The sequence below is a fragment of the Embiotoca jacksoni genome, unplaced genomic scaffold (genome assembly GCF_022577435.1).
Source record: "Embiotoca jacksoni isolate LCO1_2020_lvr unplaced genomic scaffold, fEmbJac1.0.p SCAF_1, whole genome shotgun sequence".
NCBI classification, from domain to species: Eukaryota; Metazoa; Chordata; class Actinopteri; family Embiotocidae; genus Embiotoca; species Embiotoca jacksoni.
The window spans coordinates 13,028,107-13,055,683 of NW_027185229.1; the positions used below are offsets into that span (position 1 = coordinate 13,028,107).

At 39.4% G+C, this 27,577-nt stretch overlaps 1 protein-coding gene across 1 annotated transcript in view; it reads left to right on the forward strand.

Annotated features, from left to right (window-relative positions):
- The window catches only part of plxnb1b (plexin b1b), a 110,524-nt gene that overhangs the window by 12,388 nt on the left and 70,559 nt on the right, over positions 1-27,577 (forward strand). The window contains exon 2 of the mRNA XM_069172623.1: positions 10,240-10,310. The gene's annotated coding sequence lies outside the window, so the exon portion shown is untranslated. The remainder of the gene's footprint in view (positions 1-10,239; positions 10,311-27,577) is intronic.

Genomic DNA, 27,577 nt, shown 5'->3' on the forward strand with positions numbered 1-27,577 from the left:
TGAAGATCATGGGATGATATTTAAGGTTCTAGAAAAAGCTAGTAAGTGGGCTTTGAATATGTTTGTTAAAAGTATTTAGGTATTTAAGTATGTACAGACGTAGCGATATGGACCGTCAGGGCCAACCATTTGTTCTGGCAGATTTTAACACATTACATGATAATATTCCCACGGATGCAAAAACCTAAAGAAGAATATATGTACATATATTTTTAGACTGACATGTTTTTTTTCTAATACAACACCAACATTTTAACTGAAATTCTATTATCTGTACAGTAGTTGATTTAATTGATTTAATATTCCTACTTGTGTGCTAATAATATAATGGTTAATGGAGCTCCCTTCGCAGTAAGTCCTCACGTTTGCGAAGACGTAACCAGTAAATGTTTATTGGACTTTTCATTTGTGGAATTATCCAAATTTAAATCTCAACTTTTGTTGGCTTCACTATTGCCGTTATGTGGCTATAGGAGATACTGGTTCCCTTATGCCATGTACAGACAGTAGACATGTTGCCCCAGCAGGACAGTATTTTTAAAGCCGGTTGTTACAAGTGTCTTTTTACATGCACATTCCCAGGGGTCAGGAGTCACGGGGCTCTGTTATTCTTGCATTGACACAAATGCATTGCCCTTTTGGTTTTAACAGCCCAGAGGTACCCAGACTCATGCTAAAATGTTTGCATCCATATGCGACTGGCTCCGTCTGTTTGCCTGTGAATGTGAGTGCCCTGTGAGCCCACAGTATTTCCTGGCAGCCTTTGCTGCTTGCTGGTAAGCTGAGCTTTGGCACAGTGTCACAGCACGCAGGCTGCACTGGGTTGGATTTACAAGGCTTTGATTTAGACATTCCTCAAACTGATTTGAAATTTTGGTTCCATTCTTTATTTAGCTTACTGTAATCCTGAATAAAAAACAGAACCACACTGTGTGAATAATTTACAGTTTTGTCCTAAAAAGCTCCGTGCTGGTGTAAAAGTTGCAATATTAGTAGCTCAACTCAACATACTACACTTCTGCGGTGTTACCCCCCAGGTAGACAATCTTTGGGGAGGGGAGGGTGACCCCACCCCTCCCCAATTGCGACAAGTTTGCATATCACTTTTATAAAGCCAGGGGTATTCTCTCCGTGTTATTAATGGAAAGCTTAACATTTTTTTTTTTGTTATTGCTTACCAGCCATAATCTTTTCCACCTGCTCCACCTCATCAGCTTTAATCTGGCTGAGAAAGAACCAGGTCTCTGTTTCTAGGGTTTTGGATCACTCTATAAATTTTGTGTGTGTGTGTTTTTTTAGTTGTTATTAGCCACACCTCCTATTTTCATTTAACTCAAACTTTTCAATACTGACATATGTAGTCATTCCATGGGTGTGGGTGACACAAAATAACAAAAGCTTCCTCAAAATGATTTATACCTTGAAAGTTTCCCGTTTCATGTGTAATCTGATATAGCTAGGGTGTGACTTCAGGAAGCCACCTTTTTAGCAACCGTTTAGCTGAGGGAAACGTTTCGCTTATATATATTTCTTTGTTCTAACGGACAAACAATTAAAAACATGATTATCAACTATTATTTATGGTTTGTAAATTTGTGAATAAGTAAATGAATAAATACATTTTAGGTAAATGAATTTACCTAACTTGGCTCCCCTCCATTTAGTCTTCCTGTGTGCAGAAAAAAGGCAGGGCTGTAAAGAGTTTGTGGTTTACCTCATGCATCACTCAGCAGTTAATACCATTTAAGTTTTTATAGCACAAACTAGCCCTCTGGTTTTAACACTATTGCTGTGTTTTACAGAAACAAATTAGACATTGTTTCCACTGGAGTAACTGAGAATTGTTATTTATTTTTTTTCCCCCTCAACTTGAAATAAGCTTGTGTTATAGTTTTGCGGTGTGCGATACTTTTGAGAATGTTAGGGAAAATTTAACATTGGATAACATGGGTGGTGTTTCTGCTTGTGGGAGATCATGGAAGGGTCATTTAAGTTGGTCACATGTTCAGCTTTGTAGCATTAATTGAATATGGTAGTTTGAAAAATATTTTAAAGATGTATAGTATATATTATATTCTTTTATCATTTCTGGTGCATGCAGTTATTGTTCGTCTCCGTGTGTCTTAATGAAGGCACATTCAGTCAGCTTTATTCAAGGAAAATGTTTAATTTGATTTAAAAAAAAAAAAAAAAAAAAAAAAAAAAAAAAAAAAAAAATTAGCTGTTTATACAAGTAATTTTTTTTTATTTTTATTTTTTTTTTATTTTTATTTAAATTTTTTTTTTTTTTTTTTTTTTACTAAAACAAGTTTTCTCATTGTAACCCAATCTTAACCCCCCCCCCCCCCCCCCCAAAAGACTGATAGCAATATTTAAATCGCTAAAGTTTTCTTCCAGAGAATTCCTTTGGAGTTCTTACCTGTTTTGTACCCTGTCACCTCTAGAGTTTGCAGGGTTGTTAACCTAAAACATCTTAAACTCTGAGTACAAAACTGAATGGCACATTGGCATGCTTGGAGAACATGTACTGTAGTGTATTCATCATCTCGTATTTCACGTTTCCTTTTGATGTTTGATTACATGAGACTGTGTGATAGTTGAGGAGAAACCATGGAGAAATGTCTTCATCTTTATGGAACTTCACTTTGCGTCCAAAATGTGCGATGAAGTAATCTGACTTTTTCGCCATGAAGTCATACAAACAGCACTGTACATGTCAATTTATAAATATAATACTCTGAACTTCTAAATGTCCAAAAAATGGTACTGACCCAAACTGTAGACTATGAGGTGCTTCCCCTATTGTTAACTGAGGATGTCGTCAGGTTATATTAACACTGCCCTTCTGGCCCTTATTGATTACACATGTTCACTTTGCTGCCAATCGATCATATGCAACAAACTGATTACTATACTGACCCGATGCCCTGCATAGAGGGCAGTCAAAACAATCTCATACTAATTAGTGTCACAGTTGGATTGTACAGACACTAATATGTGGTACATGTTTTGGTACCAATTGACAGGACATTTTTTGGGGCTGATGCTTCCAAACCAGTTCCCTCAGTGCCAAAAAAAAGTATCAAAGGTTGGTACCAAGCCCTACTTAAACCAAAACCATTTTTGTAGAATGGCACTATTATTTTTTTTATTATTTTTTTTTTAATCTTTAATGGGACTTGGTGGTGTTAAAACTGTTGGATATTACAAGTCATTAAATTGTTAGATTAATAGAAATAAACATAAAGATTTATTTATAAATAGATTCATTTATCTTGCATCTAGTGTGCATTTATTGCAATTCCAAGATATTTTAAGGATTATTTAAATTATCAACTATTTAATTGAAAACACAATCTACTGTACCTTTTGGGGTTACCGTTCATCTTGGGAGTCCGTCATCAGCAACTACATGTCACTTGAGTTTACACTGTAGTTATACAATCCACAAAGTTACAAATTAAAGTAGAATAACACTGCAGGGGGTAAACTGACTTGGCTGCTTCTGCCATTTCCCTCACTGCCTGCTGCAGGGTCCGTCCACAGTTTCCGAGCTCCCGCAATAGTGCTGTTGTTACCACACAATGAACCCTCAATAACCTACCTCTACATGATGCATCCTTACGCCCCACCCCCGCCCCTCTAGCTCAGCTTCTTGTTCGGAATATCTTTCCCTTTTCCTTTCATAAGCTTTATCAATATTATCATCCCAATGCACCGTCAGCTCAATGAAATAAATGATTCGCTGGATAACTGACCACAATACAATATCTGGCCTCTGGCTGGTACAATTTCTTTATTGTGTAATCAGAAGCTCTCTACCCAGACCTACCTGCATTTCCCCGTCTCTACCTTTATTTAACACACTGACAGTTTGCCTATCCGGGCCCTTTCCTCCCCTGCTTTCCTCTCCCTCTCTGACAAAACGAATAGCTGCCTTACTGTTTCCACTCTTCCCTGCTCTTACTTCCACTCTCCTCTTCTCGATGGCAGCAGCCAAGCACCTTGGTACCTGCTTATGCCTCCATGTGTACCTACCCTGTGTGAAACTAATCTTACAACCCGACAGAATGCGTTCTCCCGCTGAGCATAAAGGACAAGTTCCATCCTCACCTACCCACTGCTTGACATTCTATGGCGATGGAAGCACGTCGTACGTTGCTCCCAGCAGAAAGCCTATACGACTCGACTCCATGGACCAGAGGTCCCTCCAACTAAGTCTTCTCTTCTCTACACTCTCCCAGTTCACCTACTGGTGAACTGCTTACCCTCAGCAATTGCCCTAACATATATTTCTCTGACTCCTCCTCGCGACACACCTGATCAATCAGTAGCTTCCTTCTTTCTGGGGGGGGGGGGGCATCCTTAGTCCACATTGGGCCCCCAGACCTAAGCCTCCATTTTCTTGCTGCACTCTCCCTACCACCTCTGCCTGCCTTACTGCTGCCTGTGCCTCCTGAGCTGCCTTGCCTTGCATTCCACTGTATGTATCCATTGAAAAATGGAAATACTAATGTTTCTGTGCTCATGGGCTTGTGCTCTGCAACCATTAAGAATCTTCTGTTTTTACCTTTATGGAACTTGTGGAGCCTCAGTTTTACATGAAAAAGACGCCAGAAAAAAAAATACTTTGGCTTGTCTGATTTGCATTACATAAGAATTAAAAATCCCTGGTGAGTGTTGTAGGCAGTCTTTTTGTGGCTGGCATTGCTGAGCAAATGTAGTGGAAACAAAAAATGTGCATGATATGATTTTCTTCCCATAATTTGAAAGAAATTAAAATTAAACAACCTTGCCCTGTGGTGAATTAGGTATCAATTTGGGTCTGTGCTAGATTAAGAGGCAAGTCATCTGTGGATGAATTTAAAAAACAGGGAGACTTTTATAATTTCAGTTCAAAACACAATAGTTTTATGCAAAGAAAATGGAAAATTGCAAAGTTAAACTTTTTTTTCTCACAAATTAACTCTTTTGTATAACAGTTGTCATTTAATAGTGTTGCTCTGTTTGACTCGTTTGTCCTAAGATTAAATGAACTAAATACTGTATGCTTCATTAGTTTGGCACAGCGGGGAGGAGGTGGGGATGGGGTTATCCTCATTGATTTGCCCCAAAGCATTTTTTTGCTGCTGCTCCTGCGTATTCGATTTATTATTCCGCATCATGTCAAAGGAAAATAAACATTTTAAATTTGATTGTGTGAGGTTACAAAACAAATTTCTGCAACACCGCTTGTGATGCTACAGGTGCAAATCTCTGCCGTCTGTTGGTGATTTAGGCAAGATATCATCGTTAGCAGTTTAAGCAACAGAATGAGGCATCTTTTCTTACTACAGCCTCATTTTCAGTCGGCGTCAATTGGACTACCTATGACACATTTTACATCTGTTACTGATGATGATGATGATTATTATAATTAACGTTATTTATAACTTTTCTATTTATATACCATCAACTCAGCCTGGTTCCGCACAACTATTGCTCACATCTTCAGTTTGCGCTGACTATTGTCTGGAAACCTTGTTTTACAATTAGGTTTGCTCAGTCCGTCAATCTGAAGGGTGTACAAGTCATTGACCAGTGGGGGTGGCAAAGTGCAGAAGTAGTTCCAACGATGATGGCTGTGGTACCATTTTCGGTGCACAAAATCAGGTATATAACGGTCAATGTCGATTGGTTTAATGGCTGCTCCAATAGTTTTAAAATACATCCTGAGGGCTACGCTCATTTAGGATGCAAAGATTGTAAACACTCCTTAATTGAGTGGGCAGTATCATGTATTCACAATCACAATTTGAGTTTGGGTCAAAAGGTGCGGTGAAAAGTCTTGGGTGCTCCTCAATTATGTGCTGCTGGTACACCTAAATGAAAAGGTTTGGCCAACCACCTGTCTGAGTTGAACACGCTTCAGAGGTGCTACTGTGTGCCCAGCCACCAATCTACCATCTACCGCGCCTATAAGGCGCTTCGGGAAAATCTGTAAATTGAAGTGTCTACCGCTTCTGAATGTGAGGTGTTCAGGGAACATCAGTAAATTATAGGTACAGGAAATAACTTGGGTTACACGCTGCCTCTCTAAACTACATGAAGACACATCAGTCAGAGGTCGCTTCACCCATCACAACGAAGTCATTCTCAACCTGCTAATCACTCTCATGAAGATGTTATAAATCCTCTTCTTTTATCCTCAACAACCAAAACCATAAGAAACAACACTGTTGTACGTATTGTGTATAATAAATCAACAAAATTATGGGGAAAGCGTCATTTAAATTTTTTTGGAGCCGGGCCAGTTACAATATATGAAGGGCCAGTAAAACTCTGAGTGGGGAAAAATGTTTACGTTGAACCCTGCCAGTGCTTCTATTCGGCTTCTATCTCATATTTCATGTTTCTTTGTCTCTATGAGACTGTGATAGTTGAGGAGAAACCATGTAGAAATGTCTTCATCTTTATTCTAACTTCACTTTGCATCCAAAATGTGTGATGAAGTAATCTGACTTTAGCCATGAAGTCATACCAACAGAATTGCACGTGTACATTTATAAATATAATACTCTGAACTTCTAAATGCCCAAAAAATGGTACTGACCCAAACTGTAGACTGAGGTTCACTGGCTGCTTCCGCTATCATTAATGTATGCAATACTGAGGATGTCGTCAGGTTATATTAACACTGCCCTTCTGGCCCTTATTGATTACACATGTTCACTTTGCTGCCAATCGATCATATGCAAAAAACTGATTACTATACTGACCCGATACCCTGCATAGAGGGCAATCAAAACAATCTCATACTAATTAGTGTTACAGTTGGATTGTACACACACTAATATGTGGTACATGTTTTTGTTGTTTGAATTTCACATTTTTCAGTGGAATTTCATGTAGAAATCATGAGCTTCAAGAAGTGGAATTCTTCGAGTCAGTTTTATTGAGCTGCAACACTTAAACGTGTGGCTGGGTATCATTCAAAACTTTTCAATATTGGTAGTATTGATACCTTGACTGCAGCACTGGTAGTTTTTTCAATACCAGTGTTATACAATCCATAAAAAAAAAAATTATATTACATATTACTGTACAAACCCTTAGTTTTCATTAAATTTTAGAAACAACCCAAGTTGATTTCTGTAGCTACAATTAACAGTAGCAATGTCCCCTAAATGCCTTGCATGCAAATTATCACGATCGACACTGCACTTCACCGATGTTCCCGAAATGCCTCACATGGAAGTATTTGCTTGACGTGGCAATGTACTAGGGATGGGTTTTTAAAGCAAAATTACTGTTCGATAGTCACTCTGAATTATTCGACTAGCATGTCTTTACTTTCAACTTTGAAATGAGGGCCATTGTTTGTGTTGCACTTCCAACATCAAACTCACTTCTTCTGACTCTTGATTGTTGATCGTATCTTCAGCAGATCAACAAAGTGACCCGATTCTTGGGACGGTGCTAACAGGCACTGTGACCCAAATGCTGGGATATGCATTGGCATTAATGATGGTGATTTGAACTGGTGGAAAAAAGCCTTTAGTGTTTTTGTGTTTTAGCCTCATCTGGATTGGTAATAGGGGTATGGAGTCAGGACAGTCTCATAATGAATGCACACAGCCCTACAAATGTACTTTGGGATTTATATATAAATGACTCTTTACATCAAAATATTTTTGGATGCATGCAGAAATATTAATTTTACCTATACAGGTAAAAAAAAAAAAAAATCATCCACATATAAACATACAAGGTCAATAAATATTTCTGACCCACTCACAATTTCTTGTTTTAAATATATGTAATGGACGTTACATTTATGTACATACTGCGAACTTCCATTTGCAAAGTGCTTTTAATTTGTGAACTTAACTGGATTTATTTGCACGTTCTTTCAGTGTTCCCTGACCCTGCTCTATTCATAAATACATTTTTTAACAGGGAATTATCTGTAGGCAGTCAGATGTCTCCTTCCTTTTAAGCCGTGCATTTAAGGGTTTGTAAATGCAAGTTCAATAGTTTGTTTATCAAACAAAATAGGCTTTCGATGGAAACGGCAAATACTATTAAATGCAAATATTTGTGGATTTCTATTAAATATATTTAATGCGAAAAATATTTGTGTATAGAGCAGAAATATGTTTGTTAACCTTAGTTTCATACGTGTGGATATTTTCAAGATATTTTTTTCACATTTGTACAGGATATATATTTTATTGGGCGCTAAAAAATATTTATGTGAGAACAGTTTATATATATATATATATATATATATATATAGAGAGAGAGAGAGAGAGAGAGAGAGAGAGAGAGAGAGAGATAACAACTGTCTGTCTCCATTTGTGTGTTGCACTGACTGTACAGGTTTTTGTAAGATCTCAAGTCCCTAGAATCACCATTCTAAAATTGTGTAGGGTAAATGCCAAGTGTGTTTCAGTTTGACAGTATGGCCCATTACGATGGGTGGGTAAATCCTTTTTCATTCTGAGATGGAATGACTATACGTGCGTTGAGGAATGAAGCAGGATGGCATCAGCCCTGTGCCAGCAAGGCTGAGGGCAGGGCAGGAGTTGTATTTAGACCCTGTATATATTTTCCAAGGAGGGAAAAAAGGCTGAAATTTCTGGCATTTAATTACAGAGCACTTGTGGCCAAAGGCACACTGTCAGTGGTAGTTTTAAGACCGTCGGCTTAACAACCTCAGGAATATGGTCTCTGTTGTTTTTTCCGACTCGGTGTCATTTCCTCCTGTGAAGAGCTGTTTTCTTTGTGTTTGGGATATCAATATGCTCCAGTGAATGGATAAAATTTAGAAGCCACTTAAAAAGAGAAAGAACATTATGGTGCTACCATAATCACCACCATTGCCAGGTCAAGGGTGAAAGCTGACACTTATTTTAGGAATTTATACGGCCTGGAAATGGTTAGTTTTCATGTCTGTTTTCTCATGAGAACCCTTTTTTTAGACAGTTTTACTTGCTTTGAAGTATGTAACTCGTGTTTTCTTTAATTGTGCTGTGGGAATTATATTTTTCTCACCTATATTCATCTCACCCATATTCATGTAACCTGATTTGAGTTGAGTCAAGTTCCTTTTGGCAACGGCAAAAGTTATGCATCTTAAAACCAAAGCTTTTTGAGTATTGAATACTAGATAGTATCAAGGCAGTTCGGTTCGCGCCATACACGTGACAAAGTTGGGTATCCGGCCCTAAGCCTGGCTGAAGTTAGCAGTCCATTTGTGTGGCCATAAAGAGAGTACTTTAGGCTTAAATACAACTGCAGTAAAGTTCCCCCTTAATTTGAGACAATTCGTTGGGCTGTTCTTGTGTGGCAGTTCTTAAATCAGGTTTCTTCATTTGGTCTTGTGTCAAAAGAGCTGGACACAACTTCATTGCATCCAGTCCCCACGAGCTGAATGTATCTACTAATGTTCTCAGATTAAAAAGTGCGCCAGACTCAGACTTCAATCCTTTCTGTTACTGTCTCATGAAACCTGCCAGCCCATCAATCTTTTCTGGGTCAAAAATGAATTTGAAAAATAGTTTGAGTGAGTCAGCTTTTCACCTGAAGGAATCGCACAAAACAAGACCCAACAAATCCAGGAAACAGAGCAGTGGTAGTGGCTGCTGGTAGAAGCCTATACATTAAAACAACTCCTTTTTTTTATATATATATATATAGTTTTGAGAGCGAATTAGGAAAACTCCAAGTTTGACCAACTTTTGTCCGTGTTAAGGCAGCCTCCCGAAAAAAGACTGTTATTTGGATCTCATGTGGGAGGCAATCATACAACTTTTACAGCTTTAGGAGATCTGGTAAAGGACAAGCACAAAGAGAGAATTTAGTAAGTGCAAAGGCAGAGAAGGATCCAGATTTCATTCAATTAATCTGTTTTCCAGAATTAGGCCATGCAGCTTGGTTGCTCTTGGTAATATACACTTCAATAGTCTAGTAGAAATTAGTCTCATTGTGTTCAATATTTGGCATATTCAATTTGAATTGTGATTATTTCTAAACCATGCACAGTCCTTAGCTTTGAGTGGAAGTTATAGAAGTACTCCATGGAGTTTGTTTTATATTGTACCAGGCTCTCTTCTCTGTGGCAGTCATTTGTCTAGTTTTTAAAAGGTTACTTTTGTGGCTCTATCCTCTTCATGTTCACAAAGGTATTTTTTGTTGCACTGAACAATATTAGCTAAGACGGATCTCTCTGGATTTTCTAACCGTGTCTTCCTTCAGGTTTGGATAAGTCCTCATGGGAGCCATGGAAAGATTGGATATGGAAGGAAAAGTGCACTGAACTTCCACAGGTAGGAAACTAAAATTTTCTCTATTTGGTCTAGTGCTTGTGCAAAAGTTTCATTAAGTCAAACAAATGGTTGCCCTAATTTATGTTTTGTTTTTTTTCCATATAGTATTCAACTCGTGTAGCTCTCGGGCACTTTTATATTTATTCACATAACTGAGCTCTAGCAAACCATCTCGATAAATGTATTTTATGTGAACAATAACTAATTGATACGCAACACAAACACGTACTGAGCTAGTAGCTTGCAAGCTACTGGTTGGAGACCCCCGGTATAGATTAATCAGTCAAACCTTTCAAATTATTTACTTCAATTCATCTGAATTACACAATGGCTCATGGGATTTGAGTTTCCTCCCCTTGTCAAGTTCACTTCCCCCCTCAAACCACATCCCACCGCATTCAGCAGCTATTTAAAGTGTCGGTGGCTGCTCCCAATTACTCCTCATTGTGCCAAACCAGAAGCTCAGGCCACGCAAATGGAAGCCTCCTCACTGAGACTATTATCTGTTTGTTTTCATATTTCCCTCTCCTCAGTCAGCCCTCCTCCCTTGTGGTTTTACTGTTTTTGCCTTTGGCAAGGATTATTGTGTTTTTCCTATAGCTGACCTTGGTTACATAAATTAACGCCTGATCTCTTGCCCCCTCCCCACCCTTCCTTAATTCCCCTCCCTGTACCACTGCTCTGCCTGGCTGCTATGCTCTGGGTGCTCCCACAAAGCCCAATGTTTTGATTACATTGTGAAATTTAAGCCAGAACTATTTATTCCCATACTGGAGCATTGTGGAAGACCTGGTTGGAGGATAAGCCAGAGAGAGGGTAGCCAGGAAACTGTTGTGGGTGAATCAGGCAGATGTTGGTGGGTGAAGAGTTTATGTCTGCTCATAACCTCTCTTAGTGGACTGTGCATCCAGCCAGCTGTTTCAAATAAGCAAAACGACCTTGCGTTGCATCCCGCTGTCAGCAGTTTTGGCACACACCCAAAACCCATCTTTCAGCTCTGGCCATTATAGGGCGGCAGGTGGGCTAGGAGGTTAGATAGAGACGACATCAAACTGTCCTTCAACTGGAGGATAGAAGCACAAGCTCTTTTCTGGAAAATAATACACCTTGCGAGGTGTCATGCAGACAGACAACAGATCCTTATTTTCTGACCTTTTATAGCAGAAATACTGTGCAGTGTGCTACTGTGACTGAATGTTTACTTATGAGATATAATACGTTTGGTTGAATGTTACATCATTTTCCAGTGCACCCAAATCCACCAGTTTAACTGATACTATTCTTTCTATTATGTGAATTCTTATACTGTATATATTGACCTCTGGCCTCCAGGGAAGTTTACAAGATAATACAATGAACCTCTGTTCGACCATGCATGGTTCCTTCTTGGCTTGTTTCATATCCGTGTTCGTCTTTTCTTTAAGTTTGTGAGTTATAACCCAATTAACTAGAGTGTCCTACTAAGTTATTAAAAAGAAGTCCCCAAATACATGTATCTTTTGCACATCACTCATTTTTGTGTGGCACCATGGATGACTAAAGCAGATGTAATTTTATTAAATAGTTGAATGGTAGATGCCTGACTTTTGTGGGCATCTGTCAGGGGTAAAATTCACCATAGTATCGATCACATTTTTGATATGATAAAAAAAAATGTTGACTGTGTTTCCTATTAGATGGAGTTGTAGCAGTTAAGGCTGCAAGCATGTCGGCAAGCATAAAGTTTTTTTTGTTGTTTGTTTTGTTTCACCCGAGTGCAAAAAAAAAAAAAAAAAAAAAAGATTTTGAGTGCTTACAAAGCCCACCCCAGAGACGGGGCTCTGTGTGATGCTGTGTGCACACAGCTGGTGTCTGTTAAAAGCCTTCATCAACATAGATATCGACACATTTACTTGGGTGATATTCGTACTCGTCAAAAGTACACTCCGGGTACTCGTTTCAGCCGAGTACTCGTCTCATCCCCAGAAAAGACACAATTTTTCCGCAGTTCTGCTTTAAGTTGCCGTTCCACTGCCGGTCAGAAGCAGAAGTAACCGTGTAATTACGTAATGGCGGATGTGAGGTGAACCTGAAAGTCAAGAGTTGTCCAATCACATTAGATAAAAAAAAAACAAAAAACTTAAAACAATACCAATTCCCTGCCAATAAAAGAGGGAGGGTCCGGGGCACAGAGCTGTGTGACCCGTGGTAAATCTAAAATAACCAATTGAAGAGCAGCCTAAGGTCCCGTGGTTGACAAAAGTTGAAGGAAATATACATACATACAATTTGTAAACACTTTTTATTGAATGCTTACAGGCGCTGACAGACTACTAGGTGCATTTTACCTGCAAACTGTTATTATATAATTCATGTTTTACATGTTAAAGTAGTACTTTTTTTTTTCTACCGACGTCGATGGGGGTGACGCCCCAGCGCCTCGTATTAACAAACCGCCTCTGATATAAAGTGTCTCAAACATTTTTTTTTGCTTTGTTTTATATTCAGAGGGGATGGCATCTGGTCAAGTCAGGTTTTTCTGGATCTCAACCATATTTTTGAGAGGATTACTAAGCATGAAAGAAGCAGGAGTAAACTCGACAATGTAAACATAGCTACTCAACAGATGTGCAATAATGGGGAATAAGAACAAGGTAACAGAAAGTTGAGGAACAAATGTATGCTTAGTTTGATTGTTAACTGACTTAAATTAAAAAAAAAAAAAAAAAAAATATATATATATATATATATAAAAAAGTGTCAATGTGTAAACTGGTTTAGTTTTTGTTTTTTGTATCTGTCCAGAGTAGTCACAAAACAAAACATGGACACATTTAGTTGTTTTTTTACAGTTGAGATATTGTCATATAGTCACCTCTCGTCCACATGAATGCTCCCCATTTTCAGCACTCAGCTGAGCTTGTGATTAAAGTGCCAACGCATAAAACACTAGTTCACGCCACAAGACTCAAGGGCACACAAATCACTTATCTAATATTTCAGAGCAGGGCTGCATGCACACGCGCGCACACACACACACACACACACACACACACACACACAGTGTTCTCTAAACATTCACACCTCATTTGTTTTAATAGGTCACACACTTGACCTTGTTACATACAAAACATTCAAATATAAAAGTCAACATCCTTACCTTAACACACCTGTGTAAACACAGGCGCACACACATGCGCACACCATAGCTAAAGCCAACCGGAGATGAGTAGACGAGTATTGAATTTCAGGAAAATGATAATCCAGGGTAGACAGGAAACACTGAAGGAGAGTGAACTGTGTGTTTGTGTGTCGGTGTATGTTTCCCAGTGTGTGTGCTTTCTTACCACAGTTTCTTACCAAAAACGACCAGACCATGTCATGGTGTCATTTTAAAGTCCATGTTTGGGTTTAATAGAATACAAAGTTTGTCATTAACAATTTATTCCTTTCTACACACAAGGCTAAAGGAGGTGAAGATAAAGCTGTGAACAGAAACGGTCTCTTTTCTGATTTAGGATACACATGACACACAAAACGGGGACCGGGAAATCAATTTCATAGTTTCATTCAGGCATGATTTATTTTGTTTTTATTTAATGTTTGGTTGCAGTCTCGGATCCATTATCGGAACTGTTGTTTTTGTCACACTGAACCACAGGGCTGGTTCTCATTCAAAAGTTTAAAATAGTGTAATATGCCTTTGTTTTAATTAAGAATTAGTTACGAATTATGGCCATTAAGATACTTAACTTTATTAATTTTTTTGAATATCAATGACAATAATGTTATGCATCTTTATTGTTTTCTCTGCCACACTAAATTCGTACCAAACCTTGACTCTAAAACCAAGGTACAAACCAAAGTGTAAAATTTGTGTACCATTATAATCTGACCACTTAAGTATAAAAAAAAAAAACAACAACCCTGAAATAGCTAAGACCAAGGCCTATTAAATAGCCAATACGCTGTGTCAGAAGTACTTGATCAAATAAAACAAGCCCATTATTGCTCTATATCACAAAGTGAAACAAAGAATGTAAACATGGTTACTGAGGAGAACATAGTTAAGAATGATACAGCATGACATCCATCTAGTGTTGGAGATGCCATCAGTAGATGACATCTAATGTTCACTATAAATTAAAATTAGAGCTGTGGACTACAGTTAACTGTTAGGTCCAACATAAATTTGAACATAGACCACTTAGCAATGGGATCACCCTGCAGTCTCATTTCATTTTAATTTCTTAAAATTACCACTGCTTCCTTCCTGTTCTTTTTATTTTGTATTTTGTATTTTGTATTTTTTTTTTTAATATAATGACACCACAAATTCCTTATCACACTTTTTGGAGTCTTTGTGTCCTGCCAGTTGCCATCTAATTTTACAGAATGATGCAACAAAGACCCAATTTAACAGCTGTTCTAAAATAGAAATGTGTTTAATACGAGATATGCTATAGGTCAAGAACAAAAGGCACTTTAGCCTGCACACATCTGCAGCAGGTCTTGCAGAACCAGTGGTGTGGCCTGACCTGCATAGATCTCTACTCAGAGAGAGGGATGGATAGGGGTCTGCAGATTAGTGTGCTTTTAAGCATATCAGAAATCTTAACTACCATTGGGGGAGGGGGGTGGGTGTGCTTAAGGATTTGGAGTGATACCAAATAAATCTACTTAAATGAGCCCATACTGTGCTCACAGATTAGCTGAAGTTGCCAGCTTTATCAGAGAACTGCATTAATGCTGAGCCACAGTTTCTGAAATGGTGCGTGCCATGTTTTGAATTGAAATTTTGATTTGTCACTAATTCATTCTGTTTAGTGGGCCTATAGCACTTGATGTGTTTGTTAGGTGTCTTTTCGGTTTGTGCAGTCACTCTTTTTCTTTGTGCATTGCTTGGGTGACAGACTTAAGGTCTGCACTGTTTTTCTATGAAACCTCTAAAGAACTATTGTCTCTGAATCAAATCAGTGCGACAAGGCCATTGGCCGCTCTATGAGGATGAAGATGAAACAGACACAACAAAGTGCTTTCTTAGACCAATGTTAAACAGTGCTGCCGGCCAATGTCGTCATACTGACTGTGACTTAAGAAGGAGGAGACTTGCTGACGACAGTAATGACAATAACCATCTTCTCATCCAGTATGACAGTGAATTAGATTTAAGAGCACTTTCCCCAAAAGCTCAGTTTTGGCCCCTTTCCCATTGTATAGAGGGCAGGGGTTTATTGGGTAGAGATCTTCTATGCCTTTGTGGAAAACAAATGAATACACATCAAAAGTCAAAAGTGACTCTTGATTTTGTTTTCATCACCCATGGCTTCATCCACCTTTCACTCTTTTCATTCACCATCTGCTGTTGTGGGGTTAATAAAGCATTGCTCACTTTGTTTTGGAAGACTGGAAAGTGCAGCGGGTATTTATAATGTTCTCCAAAATACACTTTTCCACGGATAAATATTATTTAAAACTATTTATAGTTAATTGTGAATCAAGTTACCAAGCGAGTTAATGCAAATTGGCCCTAATCCAGGATGAGAGCCGGTCACCTTTTGTACCACGGATAAGATAACCGGGCCTCACATTTCTATTGACTTTCTGATTAAGTCAACCATGTTATGGATTTCATGTCGGAAATTGCTTAACAAGTACTATAGGACTAAAACTTGTCAGCTACATGTTATTGCAGCAGGTATTTTGTTAAAGAAAAGCACCGCGCCAGAGTCGTTGCCTGAAACTCCTTTTTGTGTTCTCTCTTTGTTTCAGAGATGAATCTCTTAATTATTGAATATTTATAAAATAGTTTTATTTGTATCTTTTGGTTGTACATTTCATCAAAGTGTTAACCAATCGGGTGATGTAATGCCAATCGCAATCGACTCTGCTCATCTCCACGCCGTCAGCTGAGAAAGGCGACTTTGCTGAAGCGGGGCAGCTGGAACAGTCGCTGCAAGCAGAACAATATCATGAAATCATGTCATTAATTTGCCATCTCGGCTTTCTTTTGACTACATTGTCATCTCTGAGCTGCATGAACTACGCCTGAACTTCACATGACTTCCACGAACAAGAGACGGGAATTACGGGTGGGGGCTGCTTGCTCATTTCACTCATTGTATCCTCTTTCTTTAATTTTAAGTCATAGACATTCATCTTGGACTTCCTGAAAAAGCCAAGCAGGATGCAGAATATCAATCACTGCTTGACCATGATGTTCACTCCCTGGCTTTTTTATTTTTTTTTAAGCAATCCAAAGCTCCCCCCCCCCCCCATATAGTACCAGGTCTTTCTTAATGCCCGCGTCCTCCTTGAAGATGCTCCATAGCTTAAGGATATTAAACCCAATCAGGGATGAGTGCTTTTATCAGGTGGTGCACTGCTTTTGATGTTGGAATCCTGCGCTGTCAGGAGTGAAGGGAAGGGGCTGTAAAAAGGTGAAAAAAGTAGGTCATCCATGGGTTTCCTTTCCATATTGTGCCTGGTTTTGAAAGGAAATGCTAAAAGGAGTTTTGAAGTGGAAGAGCTTTATTCATTGGTTGATAGCTTCAACAATACACCCTTAAAACCAATTACCTTTCTCTTTAAGCTCCACTATCCAAATTTATGAATGCACATGTTGGACACGTGGGCTTGGACACCCCATGACAGAAAAAAAAGAAGACAGAAAACAACAAGAAATCCTGAATAAAATTTGACTCCATATTTTACATGCAGTCCTAATTAGGTATTCCCAGCTGGGCCATGGCCTGCATTGCTCTCTGCTTTTTGCTATTCAAATATATTAAAATGAGTGGTTACGCCAGTTGCTTTTCTGCCTTGGTTTTGATTATTTGTTTGTTCATTGCTAAAGTTTCGGCTGAGGAGTTGTATAACATTGGTTTCCAATCTTTTGTAAGAATTTGCAAAAATTAATATTATGTAAACCCTCATACAAGTGTAGTTGTGCTGTCGTTTCTTCCTGTGAACACCGTGAAACCAGATTTCTAAAGGATGTAATGCAGTGTTTGCCGGCATTTCTTAAACCAGAAGGAATGTCTTTTATTTTTTTCAATCTTCCTGAATGATTCCCATTCGCCATCTTTTTCTTTATTCTGGACTTTCTCTCATCTAACCATCCATCCTTTACCTGTGTCCCCCCCCCCTTTACAATCGCCTAACGCAGACTAAATTACTAGACAGAATAAGAAAGAACAAAGAAGCGGAAAGATGGAAAGCTAAATGAGATGCTGACAGAGACGTAGAGAAGCGATGGGGGGGGGGATGGGGTTTGGGGGTTGCTGGGGGACACATGGAAATGAATGAAAAGGAGGCTGGTGGGATAGAGAGATGAGCTAGTGAGAGAGAAAATAGATGGAGACAATGGACAGATTAGGAATGGAGGTCAGATGATACCTCAGAGACCAGTTAAACACACATGAGGCTGATCAATAAGGTATGCTCGTCCTGTGGGAGAAGCTCTGACCCACTGACACACACGTGCACACACATGCCTCATGGGATGAAAGAAAAATACACATGACATTTTGCACCCTCACACCATCACTGGGTATTAGCCAGTTGACAAATTGGATCCTGTCCTCACTTGTTCCTCTTTGCTTTAAACCACCGACCAAGCTTTGAACAGAGAAAACAGTCACTAATAAGCTGCTTTGTAAAGTTCTCTGTGGAGTATAGGATCTCTTGCTGCTAAAATGAATTGTGATCCGAATCGAGATCGCATATTCACAAACAGTAGTTTGTTTGTAAAAGTCTCTCATCCAGTTTCCTTGCTCCATGTGACTTTTTGTCACATTATCTACACCTTATATTTAAATACGTTTGGCTGCGTGTGTTTGTGCCCGTCTCTCCTGCTCATTATCCTCCTCATTCGGATACTGTGAAGACATTAGTAGCTCTATGTTATGGGTATAGCAGCTATACTGTATGTTGACAAGCTGAACAATAATGTCAGTAGCTACTAAGTGTCGCGGCACCCAGTGCACACATCATGACCTATTGTGCCGTTAGCCTTCATGAATGTTGTTTGTGGAGCGTTGTCCCCCAACAGATGCAGTTGTCGCAGTTCACTAGTAATAACTGTAGCTGTGGGTCACTTGTGTTCCGGAAGCATTTCGAGCCCTATATGCAATTATAGTGATTGTGTTGCATGCGTAAAATATAGAAGAATACAAATATGATTCATGCCATGTTAATGGCTGTATAGTGCAGGTAAAACTTGCCATACTAAAAGGCACAGTGCACCAGGACTGCTGCTCTGCTAACTTTCTGCTCACACAACACATCCTATGGAAGCATGACTTTATACTACCAGGGTGTTCAACTTGTGCTATTTTTTTTTATGGCTAGATACCCACTAGACTTGTCTGAGAACATATCACTTTGTCTGATGGTAATTTCTGCATCAAGTGATATTTAGTCTCATTTAGCCACTAGTACAAGAGCTCTAATGAAACTATCACACATATTTCATAATAAATGGGACTTCTCAGATAAAGCTGGGAGCATAGAAAGGCAATTAAACCAGGGTGTGTCGTCCCTCACACAGCAGGGGGGCTAGTGCCGAGTCTCCATGATGACCTTGTCTAATGAACGTGCAGTTTCACAAGTGAATGTCCTTAAGGACGTTGGTGAGCAAATCAAATTGGCATTGGAATGTCTTTTCTTTAGTTGGAGAAGAACTTAAATTGTAGTTGCAGAGCTCAAAGAACAGGCCCGATCACATAAGAGTGATGCTATGAAGAAGAATTAATGAAGACATTTGGGAAATGGAGAAGCACTGTAGTGTGACTGTTTGCGATAACTTGCTGATTAGATGTGTGTGTGTGTGTGTGTGTGTGTGTGTGTGTGTGTGTGTGTGTGTGTGTGTGTGTGTGTGTGTGTGTGTGCGCGCGTTAGAGTGTGTGTTAGAGTGTGTAATTACTGGTCTCCAGTTTGCTGCCAGCCTGTGCATCTGTTACCTGACTCCTTCAAAGTCTACGGATCCAAAGGAGGGGCAACCAGCAGCCTGTGAAAACAAATACACTTTTTATCCTCATCTGCTGTTTACTACTTCTGCCAACACATCCGCTACATGCACGGGGGGGAGATGCTTTAAAATCCAAATTCATCATCACTGAAGCTGTGCAACTCTGCATTCTTTTAATTTTGGGTGGTAGGACAACCTAAATAAATGTAAAATCTGTCTTTAAATTGTTGTTCTTGACCTATTAGAGTGTAAACAATGACGCTTTGTTGACTGGTGTTAGAATGTCCCCAAATCTCAGCAATAACTGATTTCGGCGTTTCCCAGATGTTGAGAATTTACTTGTGGTGGTGGGCGACCATTGTGCGTGCAGAGACTCATTCAGATTAAAAGTGGAGAGTGTAACCAAGTTTATTTTCTATTAATTCAATTTACAGATGTTTTCTAAACGCCTCACATGCAGTCTATCGGTAGATGGTAGACGTTCCCTAAATGCCTCACGGAGGCTGCTGCGCATTGAGGAGCCACCATTCTAGCCCACCATCTAAAAGAGTTTGAAACAAGTGAAATAAGGAATTCTAAAATATAATTTCAAGTTCAAAGAGAGTGGACAAGCCAACAAAGTAGACCCTATGTGTGAGAAATCCTGAATTAGGTACAATCAGATAATGCAACAGCTGATAGACAAGTTTGGCTTCAAGAAGAGTAGTATAATGTGAGCAGTTACCAGTGATTGACTGCGTTTCATGGACTGTAACTTTAAACGAGCAGACAGACTGTAGACAAGAGCAAACAGAGATGTGTTTGTTGATAGTCTGCGGCAGAGTCAGGGTGTGGTCGCATTAGGTGGCTGGAGGTCCATTGTTATCTGATTGTGTATTTGTAGGCCAGAAGCTTGAACACATTGCTTAGTGATTTTCCTGCTGTAACTTGGAAGTGGAGGTCGACGGCTGAATGTGACCAGCACACAGTCAGCGCTGACTCTGCCACACACGGGACTACAATAGTAGTAGTCCCCTGTGTAGTAGTAGTAGTTGAAACCGAATTAAGTTTTGATTAGTCTACAAGTACAATTTTCAGGTTCAGAGGCACAGATAAGTCTGTCTGAAATCTGCTTTTCTTCCATCCAGATGTTTTGTCAAATTCTAAGGTTGGGCTGGGCAATAAGGACAAAAACAAATGTTTTTTTTTTTTGTTTTTTTTTCTTTTCCCAAATGCTTCAATTAATATTGTAACAATACTGAAAGGCCATTGGTGCTTATTATTGGCATTCACACAATTATATTTTAGTTATAAATAATGTTCATTTAAGTGATGTATAAAAGAGAATAAAAGCAAACGGATAAAAGCAAATTTATTGGAACGGCCAGAACAACCCAACAAGTTTAGAAAAATGACATGACCCTAATGCATCCTTTAAAACCAGGATAAGACAAAAATACCATATCACAATTGTTGAAGCTATGATTTAGTTTTTTGTCTGTTTAATTTAATCCTACATTCTGATGTTGACCACTATATAGCTAAGCGTCAGGTAATAGGACACGGATGTGAAACAGGAAGCCACACAGTCATTGACCATTTCAGTATGGTAGTATTGAATTTAAGTTTACTGAATGGAAATCTAATTGTGATTGAATGAACAATTGCGGTCTGAAGTTATGTTCAGGTGAGCAGCTGCACAGACTGGATCGTTTTAATCTAAAGCGACACAGCGCCTGGGACATTGGTTTATTTGTTGTCCAGAACACATGTCCGATACAGGCTCCCCGCTCATCAGCGTCTTAGTTGTTGGTAAAAGGCACTAAAACAATATTGCGATATCCAACGTTTTCAGCTAAAAAAAAAAAAAGCTATTATTAATGTTGCCTTAGTTTTGGACAATCTCGGGTAGCTGTGTAAAATGTAAATATAAACAGAATATAATGATTTGCATATCATGTAAACCCATACTTAATGGCAAATAGAGCAAAGAAAACATATCAAATGTTGAAACTGAGAAATTGGTATTGTTTCTCAGATATAATGCTCATTTTGACTTCATAGCTAGCAGATATCAACTAATTTCAAAAAAGTTGGGACAGGGGCAACAAAAGAATGGAAAAAGTGTCTAATGCTAAAATTGTTACATTTTACATTGGTTGTTTAAAGGGAAAAGTTGACGCTTTATGTAGATGCCCACTTAACAGGGAGTTACTGTTGCATCCAGTCTGCCCCCATGGTGCATTCATAAGCAGTTGGGAAGTGGCAATGCTCCAACCTCCGAGTGGAAGAATACACTCGAACGCCTGTTGAGCAAGTAATATCCCACTTGGAAAGTGGGAGGTTTGTAAGAGCTCCGAGAAATAGGTTTGATGTCACTTGGCATGGCTGAGTACGTGATGAAAGGAAGAAATCTGCCAGCTATGAAAACAAGGTGAAATTGCCATACTGTTAAAAATGTATGAATAATGTTGCCCTCCTGAGCTTCAAGACTGCGAATGCCCTCAACCAAGTTGGTTGACGTTTCAAATGAACAATTTCCAAATTCTGAGTTGCCTGAATATACAATCAGTCGACTATAAGAGGAAGAGAAACTAGTGTCTTCTTTTGTCTTCTTTTTATGAATGGAACAGTAAATGCATTGATGGCTGAAACGCTCAGAAAAACAGAAGCAAAAGAAAAGTTAATATTGGCGTTGCTTTCTGTTGCTGGAGAAAGTTGTTGGCAAGTATTGGCAGTTTGATGCTGAACTCGTCAGGCATGCTGGGATAAATCCCAGTGGGCTGGTGGACAGTCAACAAATGCAAAAGGTTTGTAGTGACCCTGTCTGGTTCTTGACGGGGTCTGCCCGATCTTTTTTCTACTACCGTGTGCATAAAATGTAACCTTACAATCATTAGTAATAAAAAAAAACAAAAAACTAAACTAAACCAATTGCTAACTAACTCCAGGGCAAGAATATTTTAGTTCCACCAAACTGCTGAAACTCTGAGAGCTCTCCATAATAAGACTTCATCCCAGATAAAAAACAAACAAACAAAAAAAAAATGCAAAGAAACATCCAATTCATTCTTATATCCGACTGGGACAAGGGTCATGAAGCCAGATGATACATGCTCACCCATTGATATCAACCACTATTATATTAATCGGAGCAGATAAAACTTATTGTCTTGGTCATGTTCTGGCCTGATTTTCTGAAGTTTAGGGTAGACGTTTTCCCATTTAATAACGAGTCGAGTACTTCACCTGTGCATATGCTGCGCTCCGTGTGTGAAGCGGACAGCGGAGGAATGGAGGCGAAATAGCGAGTCCGTCAATTAAACTCACAGTCTGCTGAAAACCTGTAGAATACAGCGGCTCTCAGCCGTGCTTGTTGCTCGATAAACTGCAAACGTCAGTTCGCACCAGTATGGCGTCATTACATCAACAGGTCGGTAAATTGCCTTTTATCACAATATAAATTTTTGTATATATCGTCTAAAAACTTATACTGATATTATCAGTAACGATATGATATGGCACACCCGTAGCGCTCACCTAGCAGCCTGCTCATTAAATAACTGCTGTACTCTTTGTGGTCATCCTTTTTGGCTCTTTTAAATGAGCTAACTGCAACCTACAACCAGCGGAAGATTAATTGTGGCTGGGAGGCTGCCTATTGTGTTTTTGAGGGAGCTGTACTGGAACAGGAGTGAGAGATGCTCACGCATATCAACCAACCTCAATACACAACCGCCGACTATGTTTTCCAGGTCTCCGTTTTCCTGCCACCGGGGGAGGAGAACATGGATGCAGAATGGGAGCACTGATGCATGTTGATTGTATCACTATGGTTGGAATGGGCTATAAATCAAACCCCTGACCTGTCCCAGCTCCCTATCATCCCCCACATACATAACAACATACATTACATGTCTTCACTGGCTTGGTTTGGACTGGTCACACTGAGAATTGACTGGGAACATCATTACATGGGGATGGATGGATGGGTGAGGTGCACCAGTGGCCCCTCGAGCTCTAGGTTTATTAGAATAGCATCTTTCTATCAGAGTGGAGAGAGAGAGATGTGGGATTTAACTTCTGATAAGACCACATTTCCCACAAACCCCGTCACTTCCCTTTTTTCCCATTTGTCCCGGTTTTCTCCAGTGCAGAGAGATTGTTTGCTGAGGAGAGGAAGTAGAGCCGTGCTGATTGTAAATTCATTAAATTTAGCTAATGAAGCCAGTTTTGTTTAGAAATGCTACTTCATGCCATAATACTGTCGTCAGAACTTTAGTTGACAGCATTTTTGTGAGGAAATTTGCAGGAATTTAGCTAAGTTGCAGGCTCCTGCAAATATTGTGGAGATTGCTCGAATTTGCGTTAATTATTGCGATTGAAATTACCTGAAGGGACTCATTTAATCTCCTTAATCCCGTTACCTTTGTTGAATCAGTCTTCAAAGGTGTCAATACTGGTGTCAGTGGGAGCTGGACCCCATCCAGCTCCTACTAACACCAGTGATCTCGGGGCTGATAATTAAACAATCTCCACAAAGCAAATATTTGACTACAATGGGAGTGAAAAACTCCCTTTTCACAGGGACATGCCTACAGAAAAGTACAGCGAAAGAGAGAACGAGAACAAAGGACTTCTTTCCTGTTGTCTAACCATCCTCTTCTGTCAGTAAACCTCAAATCCTTTATTCTTCTGAAAAACTGTGGCCTGCAACTAACAACCATTTCATCATATAAAGTCATAGTGGATCAGGTCATTTTATTTGTCCTGTTCTTTTTTTTTTTTTTTTTTTTTAAATATAAAACAGGCATTCGGGGAGATATCCATACAATAGCTGTTGTAGAAGTCCTTGCTAATCCAGTTGGCTGTGTGGTGTTTACCTCCCTGTTCATGCCCTCTGGCTTGTTGTAAGCAAAGTGCTAGCTGCTGCCTGTTTTCAAAGGTAAGGTCACTCAGAACATGTTTTAGAAGTGATTGATGCTTTTAGTGATTTCAAAGCAGTTGCAGTGAATGCTGGTGTCCCCTACCTTCTTGTATAATGAGATATGTGTTTGTGTGGCGAGTGCAGGGGAGGTGACCCTTGTTCTGTCTGGAGCGGGATGATTAATGAAACTGTTCAGAGTGGAGGTGTGAGACATAACTGGATTTCATAAACACCATGCACACATTCTTCTGAATGAATCTGTGCATGCGGCTCTTGCTTTCTTTCTTGTCCTTGGAGGATCATTTACAGCCAATACATTATGTCTGTACGCCCCATTTATTCTCTAATGTTTTCTTCTGGGTATAACTTGAAACTCTGTGACTGGCCAAACAATGTGACTATCCAATTAATTGACTAGTCACCGTCCCGAATGCCTTATTGGCCTTTGAGGTTCTGCAATCTGAACTCATTTTAAATGACGTCATCATTTTACAAGTCACAGTGGTGTTTGAAAGTTTATGAACCCTTTAGAATAGTCTATATTTGAGGGATGGGCATTTCAAGCAAAACTGGTATTTAAAATTCACTCGTAACTATTAAATTTGTATTAGAACAAAACATTTCTTTTGAATAAAGAAATGTTGTGGACGCCCCTTTTAAGACTGAATTTCCAATTTGGTTATTGGTCCCTGATACCAATGTGGTGCCCTGTGATTATTGATCCTTAATCATACTTGTATGATTATTAATAATAATCTATTATACTATTATAATTAATACTTTTTTTTATTTATAACTATCTGCTCTCAATAGCGCTCATCACTGACCTCAACCCTATCAAAAATATGGTAAATGGTCTGCACTTGTATTGTACCTTTTTATTATAGAGATTTACAAAACATTGTACATGAATGGCCACAGAACTGCCATTCTTGTTGCTTGCCTTTCGTGTGCAGCAACTCGGGGTACAGTGTTTTTCCCAAGGACACTTTCCTTAAAATTTGGGTACATGCCGGGAAACCAACAAATTTAATTGAACTACTAATCCTGCCAACAAATTTGGTCAAATATCCAACCAGAGATCCCTAGAAGCTTGATGACGGTCACCAAATGAGTGTAGTCAAGGTGCAATTTGCCAAGGGATATTTAACCAAATATTAGGTGTGCCGTTTGTATATTTTTGACCCCTGTATTAATAATCTTGACCCTAAATAAATTACAAATTCTTGTTGTTTTTTTTCTATTAAAGATGCATGTTGTAAAGTCCCCAGAGAAACAACATTTTGAAAACCCAATAATGCCATGCCAGTCATGTCCAAACTTCCGACCACATTGGCAATCTATCGTCATAATATCATGTGCTTGGTCTGCCTGGCTAGGTGTGAGGGCACATGCCAAAAGAGATTTATGATAACACTACATACTGAGTCAGACTACCTTATTGTAAACCTCTGGCTTGTAAAATGGGAGGCGAGACAAAAACGGTCACACTGATGATATTACTGGCACTCTCCAGTGTGCACAGCCGCAAGTAAACAATTTGTATTCAGTCTAGAGTCTGACAGGAATCTGTAAAAAAGAAAAAAAAGTTTAATTATCTTTCCTTGTTGTTCCTCTGAATGACAGTTCTTTTAAACCAACATGCTTTGCTCCAGTCAGCAGCTACATGTGCTTGTTTACCGAAGGGTGGCTCAAACCATAATCACAAGTCCACTGTCTAGGTGGCCGATTGTGGCTCAGTAGATTTGTTGTTAGATATTACCTGCTGCTTCAGTGCCAAGGCTCTTTGGCTGTATTACAGTGCAAAGTAACATTTGTGACCTGTAAACACTCTCGATCTCTATCTCATGCACACACACACGCACGCAAAGACAAACAGTGTCTACCCTCCCCCATGACAAATCCAGAAAATTTTGACTACATTTGCATTGTAAGTAGATCCAAATCGCTGGAGTGTGCTCCATAAAAGGCTGCGGGCGCGTGGTTTCCTATCCTAGCCTGAAGCACTACGTCTGGGATAAAGCAGCAGCAGCAGCAGCAGCAGCAGGTTCAACACGGCAGTGCTCACCTTCAAGTAGAATCCCAGGTATTTAGCATTACTTGGAAATGTTTTGATGGCTGTAAGCAGCTTCTCACTTGTTTTCCAGAAAATACCAGAGCTGAGTCTCTGCAGTTGAGAAACAAGGAAACGCTTAAATCTGGAAGTGGCCAGGTCTTACCACCTCGTCCGGGAAAGAGACTTTAAGTTTGTTTTTGACGTTGTTACTTTTACAGAGAATCTGTTGCAAGAACTGCTGTGGTTATATTTCGCTCTATAGATTTGTTCACAAATAACAATGTGGTTGAGGCTCCCGTGAACATAACTGCGTTAGAGCTCGAGTTCATGTTTGTCTTGCCTTGTCAACCTATTATCTGATTGATTGCCCAGGGCTTTTTATGATTTCACACCTCGTTAAAACTTGATTGGCGGAAGCACTTTATGCTTTCCCACCTCGATAGAAAATTGTTTCTTTTAATATGTTGGAAAACGTCATACAGTATAGTTTTATTTCACTCCAGACTCTGCTTGCAGCCTTTTTAACGCTCCAGCAGTGTTCCATCCAATAGGTAAATGTCACTGGGTGGATTCCTGGCTGACCAGACTTGCGTGTCATCCCCTTGCTCTCTCCTCATTTCCTGTTTGTCGGCACTGCACTATCTGAAGAGAGGGAACAGTTTACAAGATAAAAAGGAAAAATAATGTATGCCCCATAAGCAACACAGACCTAATGTTTTATCAAGGCAACGCTTTGGAAAAGCAGCATGAACTGCACGGGACCACAAAGAGGCTCTTTGTATACTGGTGTGTTTTACACACACACACAACACTCAGGACCAGACGAGACAGTAGTCAAAATAACATTTACCCCTCACTTTCTGCACTGCCCCGGTTATTGCCCAGGCAGGCACAGAAAGGAGCCTTTGATACGGTATGTGCATGTGCGTATATGTGCAGGTCTGGCCTTCACTTCCATGAGGGCGTGCTATCTGTGTTTTGCAAAATAACCTCTGCTTCCTTCAAGAACATTGCCTTCAATGTTATCCTCGACTTACAACGGCCAACTGCTTCTCAGAAAAACACCGGTGTTATGAAGAAAAGAGGATTATGATGCTGGTTTGTAAGAGAGAAAGACCGAGAATAGTGTATTGTGTACGAGTGCTTCGAGGTGGTTAGCTTGTAAGAGTGGAATGAAATTTCACTACAGTTACGTCTTTTTTTTTTTTTTTTTTAAGAGGGCTGTGTAGGCCAATCCTTTTCTGAACTCTGTTTCATAGCAGCACTATTAATCTTGTTAAATTAGCCTGAGCGTGTCCAATAATGCTTACAGTCTAACTCCTTAGTGCCTTTTTTGTGGAAACCTTGAAGCATCA